A 9,663-nucleotide genomic window follows, 5' to 3' on the forward strand; every position below is an offset into this window, starting at 1 on the left:
GACCCGAGTCCCAGTAACCCACCGGCGCGGAGATCGATTAGCAGGACGGGGTCCCGCTGATCCTTTTCGCCCTCGGGGGGGACCGAGACCGAAGGTGAGCAAATAGCTCTAAACCTCGGCCGGTGAGAAGATCCGAGCTGTCAGTCACGGAGAAACACTTTTGTTTTTTTAAAGTGGAGGAAGCCGCCAAACGCCCGAAGGAATGTAGCAGAACTCTCGAGAAGTCGCTCTCCTGGAAAGAACAGCGTACTTCCTAACAGCCACCGTGGAGCTTCTCACTGACCCACACAGAACAGAGGCTCCGGGAAAAACCCGCCAAAGCGTTTGTGCAACGCACGCATGCGCGAGACCGGGGTTCAACCCCGCCTCTTCCCCTCCGCTGCCTTCTCCAGGTTCCCGGACTCCGCGAGCGCACGTGCGTCCAAAGGTGCATGCGCACAAACGCCTGCACGCCCGCTCGCGCGCCCGCGCTCAGCGGCGGGTGCGCCCTACGGCGAATGTACAGTGTTCTCTCCCAGGCTGCGGAGCCCGGGCACAGTCGCCTGTGGGCTCCCACCCTTGGCCTTTCCGTGCCAGCCTCGAATACCTATTTTCCAGGATCTGACTGCTTGGCGAAGGTCCATGACGCACTCTAGTCACTTAGTCCAGTGCCTTGGTGCGCAGGTGCTGTTGTGTACATTCCCTCAAATGTCCCAGTCTGTCCCCTACCCCAGAGAGGAAGGCACGTCTTCCTCTCTGTCCTCCTGTCATCTCTGCACTCGGTGTGCCCTCGTTCATCTTAAAAGGGCGAATTTGTTAGGGAATCTCGTTGCCATGGTTATCATCATGGTTATCACCTTGGTCCCAGCTGCAGTGATAGTTCTATTTTCTGGATCTGGAGCACGTTGGTGGAAAAGGAGTGGAAAGGTGACAAACGACTTAGTTTTGGAAGTTAGGTTTTTGCGCCTTTGGGATTTCCAGGTAGAAATACCCAGGGGGCGACTGAAAGCTTGAAGTGAAGATGGCTCACTAAGGGGGAGGGAGTTGAGAAGTAAAATGAGAAGAGGGCCTTCTCCCAGAAGCATCTCCAAATTCTTTGAGCGAAAATCTCCATTGGCTCAGCTTAGATCAAATAACCTTAGACATCACACTCTGCCAATGGGATAGTAGACTTGTAGAGTCTTTCTAGAAAACAGTTTGGCAACATATATCAGGAGCCTTAAAAGTGTTCATTCTTCTTTGACTCAGTATTCTTTATCTCAGAAAAGCAGCTAAAGTACAAAGTTTTATGTACAAAGATGTTTGTCATGGCCATATTTACAATATATTTTTAAAGGATTTTATTTATGTATTTATTTTTAAATTGAGGAGAAAGGAGGGAAAAAAAGAGGGAGAGAAACATCAATGTGTGATTGCCACTCACTTGCCCCTTACTGGGGACCTGGCCTGCAATCCAGGCATGAGTTCTGACTGGGAATCAACCAGAGTGCGACCCTTTGGTTCACCGGCCAGCACTCGATCCACTGACCACACCAGCTGGGGCTAGAATATATTTTTTTAAAAAGGAAACTGTCTGAACATCCAAAGGTATGGTCTAATTAAGGACAGTATGGGGTTTTTACCAAAGCAGTGATTCTCCAGACTGTGCCAGAGAGGCTAAAACTCCTAGGGGACAGCTCAGAGTACGAGATGAGAGACAAGGGCCAGGCAGAGCGGAGAGCACCGCCTTGGCCTGAGTGGGGCAGTGTGGAGCTGGTTATAGTCTGCATGTTAACCACTATAGGGATTTGGGAGGAGGTGTTGTGGAGAGGGAAAATCCCTTACTCACCCCTAACACCTGTGCCTGGTGGGGACCAGGGGTGGAGTGTGGGAGTGGTCCACCTTGGTACAAGCAACAAAGGGTGTATTAGCTTTCCATTGCCATGTAATAACTTACCACAAATTTTAAATGGGCGTTGGCTTAAAACAACACCCATTTTACTAGTTCACAGTTCTGTAGGTCAGAAGTCTGAGCACAGCATGTCTGGGCACTCCGCTCAGCAAGGCTGAAATCAAAGCACTGGCCAAGGCACTTTTCTTTCTAGGGATTTCTTTCCCAGCCAGAGAAACTCTGTCTTTAAAGGGCCCATGTTTTAGGTCAGGTCCACCCAGATAATGTCCTTTTTTTAAGGTCGAATGGTTTGGGACCATGATTATATCTGCCAAACCCCTTTACAGTAGTACCGAGATTAGTGTGAAGAGAGCACTGTCTGTTTTTTCTTTTAATTGAATTTATTGGGGTGACATTGGTTAATAAAACCATACAGATTTCAAGTGTACAACTCAATAAAACATCACGTGCTCGCCCCATGTAGTCTCTTCCCATCCCCATTTATCCCCTCCTTGCTCTCTTCCTCCTCTTCCTGTCCGCCTCTCCCTCTGGCTACCGCCGTACTGTTCTGTTGTCCATGCCTATGTGTCACATATAGTTTTTTGCTTAATCCCTTCATGTTTTTCACTCAGCTCCCCCCACCCCGAGTGCTGTCAGCCTGTTCTATGTATCTATGCCTCTGTTTCTATTTTGTTTGTTAAATTATTTTGTTCACTGGATTCTACATACAAGTGAGGTCATGTGGTGTTTGACTAGCTTATTTCTCTTAGCATAATAGAAGGCACTGTCTTAACATGAAAAGACATCGACCCAATAGAACCCGACAAGGAAACATAAAAACCAGAAGTTGAAGTTATTGAAATAATGGCTAGATCTACTTTGAAACACGTAATGTCTTCGTTATGGTAATTACCGAAAATAACGTCATATAGAAGAGGGGGAGTTAAATAATCATCTGCTCTGAGTGTCAAATAGTCTAGGTATGACACCAACCCTCCTCCCTCTTTCAATCCTTCTCTGAATTATTTGTTGCCTATTACTGTCTGCAGATAGGTGTTGTGGGTTGAGAGACTAGTTCTGGTCTCTTGTAGAAGGTTGTCAAGAGCATGTCAAGACCCTCTCTCTGGAACGTGGGGTTATTTGTCACGTAGTGTACTCAGATAACAGGAAAAATCTCATCCCACATTCTGTTACAAATGCTTGGTGACCATTTGGATTTCCTCTTCTACAAGCTGCATGTTTACATCTTTTGATCTTTGCCTTTTCTTACAAAGCATCAGGAACTCTTGGTAGATCATAGACCAGATATCAATTTGACTATTCCCCTGGCAAGTTAGGAACAGTTTTTACATTTTTAAATGGCTAAAAATATTAAAAGAAGAATAATATGAAATCCCAATTTAAGTATCCATGAAGTTTTATTGGAACACAGACACATTCATTAGTTTATGGATAGACTGTGGCTGAGCCTGTGATACACAGATGCGAGTCGTTGTGACAGAGACCTTATGGCTGTTGAGCCTCATATACTTATTACCTGGCCCTTTATGGAAAACGTTTGCCGACCCCCGCCATAGACGGCACCATTATCAGACGTGCTGCACACATATTTTCCCAACCTGCCCTTTAACTTGGTGGTTTCTTCTACCAAAAGTTTTATATTTTTTATGTCTATCTTTTCCTGTATGGCTTTTTGATTTTCTGCTCTCTTAATAAGGTCTCTCCAACCTAAGCCTATGTAAATATTCTCCTAATTTTTTTCCTTTATTAATTTAATTTCTTTACATTTTAATTAATTAATTTATTTAATTTTTTTCCAGACGTCTACAACCATGTTCATAGCAGCATTATTCACAATAACCAAAATGTGGAAACAACCAAAGTGTACATCAATGGATAAACAGACAAAATGCGATGTATACATACAATGGAATATTATTCATCCATAAAAAGGAAGGAAATTCTGAAATATGCTATGACATGGGTGAACACTGGGGACATTATGCTCAGTGAAAAAAGCCAGTCATGAGAGAATTGATAGTAGATGATTCCGCCGATATGAGGTTCCCAGAACAGTCAAACTCAGAGAGACAGAAAGTAACAGTGGTTGCAAGGGGCTGATGGGAAAATAAGAAGTTATTATTTAATGGGTATGGAGTTTCAATCTGGGAAGATGAAAAAGTCCCCGAGACGGATGGTGAGGATGGTGGTACAACAAATGGGCACATGCCGCGCTATGGAGCTGCACACCGAAAAAATGATTCAGACGGTAAATTGTATCGCTGTATTTTATCACAATTTTAAAAATAGGAGAAAGTGACTCTGTGACCTGGAAGGGGAAAGCAGCTGTGGCCTAGAAAAGATAAGTGAGTGCATCCTGATGTGACCAAGTTTCAATGAGCTGATACTTTCAAAATCTTGTTTGCAGTGTCATCAGAGGTGGACGGAAGCCGCAGGCTGGCAGGGTGTCAGCTGGGAAGGCCTCTCGTGAAGGCAGCATGCAGGCCTGTGCGAACGCCCGTTTTACATTTTAATTTAGATCTCTCATCTACCTGGGATTAATTGTAGTTACGATGTGAGGAAGGATTCAGTTTTGTTTTCTTCCAAACAAATAGCCAATAGGTCAGTTACATTTAGTATATAAAACATTCTCCAAATGAATTGAACAGTGATCTTTCCATATATTAAGTCTTCATAAATACTTGGATATTTTTCTGGCTTTTTAAATTCTATTCTGCTGATTTTTTAAAAAAAGATTTTATTTATTTGTTTTTACAGAGAGGTGAAGGGAGGGAGAGAAACATCAATGTGTGGTTGCCTCTCATGAGTCTCCTACTGGGGACCTGGCCCGCAACCCAGGTGTTCGTCCCGACTGGGAGCCAACTGGTGACCCTTCGGCTCACAGGCCGGCACTCAATTCACTGAGCCACACCAGCCAGAGCTAAATTCTATTCTATTAACTTATCTCCTGTCTTTTCTGTGTCAATGTAACAATGTTTTAATTATAGTACTGTATGAAATAGGTTTTATATCTGTAACATACAGCCAGATTTCAGAATCACAGTGGCTAGGACAGAATAGAAGTTTATTTCTCTGTCAGATAAAATAATTCTGGAACTAGGCAGCCCAGGGCTGATCACGTTCATCAGGGACTAGGTCCTTCCGTCCTTCTGCTCCACTATCCTTGAATTAGCTCTCAGGTCGCCTCAGAGTCCAATGTGGCTTCTGGGATTTCAGCCGTCACATTCATACTTAAAGTAAGAGGAAAACGGGGGGTGGGGGGAGGGAAGGCTTTTCCAAACCTTTGTCTGTTCCTTCCCAACGACTTTTAGATTCAGTAAATTGCACCTGATAGGAATTAGGCCAGGCAAACTGCTTTCCTCCTATTGTAAAACAGCTTACTATTTAGTGATTAAACAGAACCTTTGCATGCAGTCGTGCAGGCTGTTCATCGAGCAAAGGTGCTCGGCCAGACAGGTGGGGAAGGGGTGCTGAGCTCGAGCCTGTGTTTGCTGGCCAAGCTGTGCAGCCTGCCGTGAAGTTATATCCCCCGGGGGCGTGGTGGGGGTGGGAGTCTTTCTAACTTGCACAAAGGCATCTTTCACTCACCAAGCTGGGTGCCCAGGGAGCTGCTTTTGCCTGGAGGGGGTGCCTGTATCAAGTTCACTCAAGGTGCTGTATGGGTTAGGTGGCCCTGGATTATAGTCAGCCCACATGCATGTTTTAATAGAATTGAGCACTCTCTGCTGTAGGAATTCAGGGAGAAAGGGGACTTGTTTAGTTGGGGACTATGGAGTATGAAAGGAAAAAGATGGAACGACATTAATCATTTTCTCCCTCACTTTTGCAGCTCTGTTCTCCAGGTGGATGGTTCTCACCATCTGGACATTCTTCCTTAAGATGTGGTGTTAACTGTCCTTCTAGAACCAGGGTAGGACTGAGCTGGCCCCCCCCCACCCCTGTTCTGGCTGTTTATCTTGTCCTTACAAGTGACATTGTGGGCGCTGAGTGGGTCTCCACGGATCATGTGAACATGCTCGATGAACGCTGCTTCCCTCCTTAGCACTCACTGGAAGGCAAGCCAAGGTGACTCATTTTCACTGTGTTCCCCCGCCTTCCCCCGCGCCGCCCCCCCCCCCCCCCCGTCCCATTTATCAAAGCGGAGCTGTGCTTCCCTGGCCCCTCTCCCTCAGGGCTGGGGGCACGCGGGGATGGTGACAGGAGAGATGCCTTTCTCTTTTTGACTTGTTTCACCCTAAGATCCAGCAGGAGGAGCGCTGTTGGCTCAAGCACTCGAGCTTCCTTGGGCCAGGGGACAGGGAAGTTTAACAAATCCAGATGTCCTTCTGGCTAATTCTGGGAATAGTATGGGCTTAGTAAGGTAAAGACTGACCTTTGATAGGGAAAAAATACCAGCCTAGGACATGCCCACCTGTCATGAACTGCCTTTAGTTAGAAAGTTTTACCTTCAGGCCATGCCGCGGGTTTACCGGAGGTCTCTGGGTTTGTAAGGCTGCCACACAGGCCTCCCCTGAACTTGTCAGGTTTCACATGGGGCCCCTTTTTGTCCAAGGTTTCACCTGTTTACATCGGGTTAGGCAAAAGTTTGGGAAGAGAACAAACTGTCAACATTACAGTAAAACAAAGTGACTACCCAGAAACCTTTGGCGTATCATCAGTTTCTCCCAACAGGGGTGGATCTGCAACAAGCGGGCACTTACCCCTTAACTGCCCGAGCTCCAGGGGCGCCGCGGTGTCTCTGCACCCACGCTTGGCCCTCCCCACTGCTTCTCCCCACGTCCCTTCTCCTTGCCTGTACTGTCTCTTGCTCGCAGATTAATACCTTCCTTGAAAAAGGTCTGGCTTTATGCAGACAAGTCCACTTTTGTAATTGGAGAGGCCCAGCGCAAACTGAAAATGCAGGGATCCCAGTTCAAAACGATCAAGAATTTCAGGATGGCAGCAGGGCACGTGTGGGACCCTCCTGCGCACGGGGTCCGGTGCAACCGCTCAGGTGGCAGACCCGGGAAGCTGACTGTGTTCACAGTCCTTCTGGGCAAATGGCAAAGGGTCCCCTTGCTTGAAGCCAGCCCTGGGCCAGGGCCACGTGGGCCAGCTGCCCTTTGCTTGACTTGGGCTTCTCAGCCATTCCATTCCGCTCGATGGATCTATATGAAAAACTCACCACGCGCTGAGACCTGCTGCTGGCCCAGGAGAGGAGAGGGGTGTGCTAGGAAACGCCCTGCCTGGGGAACCAGGAGACTTGGCTGGGTTCTCTGCAGCGAGGGCTGGGTTTGGGCTATGACCACCAACCTTGGGTTGCCCTTGAGTTCTTGCTGAACAGAGAGGCCCTGGGACCTGCCAGCCGATGAAAGTCTGTCCTGAAGAGATAACAATGGTAGCATTATTTAAGCTGTGGTTTTGATGGGGTTTTTTTTTCTTTTTTGGATTTTGCGTAGTCATCCTTACTTGTACAGAACTGCTCTAGAAACTTCCTCTAAACTACATCTAAAAGTAGTAGGAAATCACCCCCAAAATCTTCTTTTTCATATATTACCTTATTGGGTTTCTTTAAAAGATTTTATTTATTTATTTTTAGACAGAGGGAAATGGAGTGGGAACGGGAAAGAAGCGTCAGTGTGTGGTTGCCTTTCTTGTGCCCCCTGCTGAGGACCTGGCCTGCAACCCAGGCATGTGCCCTGACTGGGAATTGAACCAGCAACCCTTTGGTTTACCGGTGCTCAATCTACTGAGCCACACCAGCCAGGGCTAAATTTGTTTTTTTTTTTAAAGACTCTTCACTGGTTAGTGGTCAAGTTGAGAGTCGCAGCGTATGTCTGGGTTAAATGGGCCAGCTGTCCTACGAAGAAGAGCTGAAAGAGATGAGAGGTCCCTGTCTCCCACCTCCTCAGACACCTCCCAGGTCTGAGCTGCTTCCTTCCTTCCACCTCCTTTCAACTCCTGATCCCGTGGCCAGTCCCTGCAGCAACCACTCCCGCTTCTGCAGCCTTCCCCATGTCTCACCCACACCATCTGCCCAGACTTGTTCCTGGGGACTCAGCAGGCTCTCCCTCACACGCCTTGCACCACCCCCAAAACACTTCCCGCCGCCTGCCTTAGGGGTGGTCACCTCTTGTTTGTGATAACGATCATCAATATCCATAATTACCCAGGTGCAGAGAGCATAGCGGCTGCAAAAGAAGCACCAAGTTAGAGTTCCCCACCTCCACTGCCTTTTTTTTTTTTGCTACTTACAGGCTCTAGTAGGCTGCTTGCCCATGGGTCAGCGCGGGAAAGGGGAGCATGGGATGGGTGACTTATGTGGTTTGGTCTCTCATATCCCATCTGGGACTCCTCACCTCCCCACCTCGAGCCTCCTAATTTAAATTCTATTTAAGTGGGGCTAACTTCTGGGGCAACTGCCGAATTTGGAGCCCCTACTGGCAGTGCGTGCTGCACTGGGCACTGAGCTCTGGCCATCCCGTTGCTTTTTTCGGTTTATCCTTTAAAGTCCATCTTTTGGCAGCACCTGCTGCCCGGCAGCCCAGGTCTGCTCAGGCTGTTGATTCCACTGACATGGCACGTGGGTCACAAATGGCGGTTTGTGGGCCTCGCGCCATCTTCCCGTCCTCCCCCTGCCAGGCACCAGGCCACGCCGCCCATGGGTCAGTGAGACTGCAGCTAGGTGCATCTGGGGGCTGCCTCCACAGCCTGCACCTCTGCCCTTTAAGCGGAGAGCTCTGCTCCAGGCACAGGTGCTGGTAGCAGAGGCCCAGGACGCCGCCCGCCTGACCGTCCGCCTTAGCTGATCTCACCTGGCCCAGGCAATCTTTGAGGCGTGGGAGCCTCTGGGCCCCTTGGCAGCCATCTCCCTGTACACACAGGCCCAGTAATACTTAATGAGAAACTTAGAGATGCCTGGGAGATTGCCACCTTACCAGAAAGACTAGGACAAGGAGCGTCAGCCAAGTGGAGTCCTGTTTAGACAGTGCAGTCTATGTGTTGTCATCGGGAGCTTGTCTTCACATAGCAGTTTCTGACCAGTGTTTTTTGCAAACGACAAGGGTAGTCAAAGGCTATGTGATTTTACCCCCATGGACTGTGACCTGTAACCTCAAAATTATTGAGGCTTGTAGGAAACTTCAGTGTCAGAATGTTTGTTACGGAAAATCAAGTTGGCTCACATAAAAGTATGTCTTACCTTTTCCTGGGAAATCAGCTTATTAACCTCATGGTAACTCATGCTACCTAGGACTTCACAATGTTGTTATAATTAACCCTATCTACTGGGTTAAGTTGTGTCAGTTCTCCTGCTGGTTAGGAAAACTATTTCTAGACAGCAGTTCCCATCGGAATTCTTGGGAGCAGTAGTTTTTAAAAGCTCATAGCTGATTCCAGAATTGAGAAACAGTATTTTAAATTTTCTTCAAAAATAAAAATGAAATGGTGTTTATAACAGATTTGCTATTTAAATAGTTCTGGCTGGTGTGGCTCAGTGGATTGAATGCCAGCCTGCAAACCATAAAGGTCTCAGGTTCGATTCCCAGTCATGGCACATGCCTGGGCTGTGGACCTGGTCTCCAGTTGGGCGCACAAGAGAAGCAATCAGTCAAAGCATCTCTCGCACATTGATGTTTCTCTCCCTCTCCTTCTCCTTCCTTTCCCCTCACTCTAAAAATAAATAAATAAAATCTTTTTAAAAAGAAAGAAAGAAACACATTAAAAAGCTTGTTATTATACCCAGGTCTCCCATTTCGGTTTTCCTGCCTCCTCTCCCACTGTTCAACAGTGATAGGCCATTTTTGTTTTTTATC

The sequence above is a fragment of the Pteronotus mesoamericanus genome, unplaced genomic scaffold (genome assembly GCF_021234165.1).
Source record: "Pteronotus mesoamericanus isolate MK-2021 breed Mesoamerican mustached bat unplaced genomic scaffold, CSHL_Meso_final contig_214, whole genome shotgun sequence".
Lineage (NCBI taxonomy): Eukaryota > Metazoa > Chordata > Mammalia > Chiroptera > Mormoopidae > Pteronotus > Pteronotus mesoamericanus.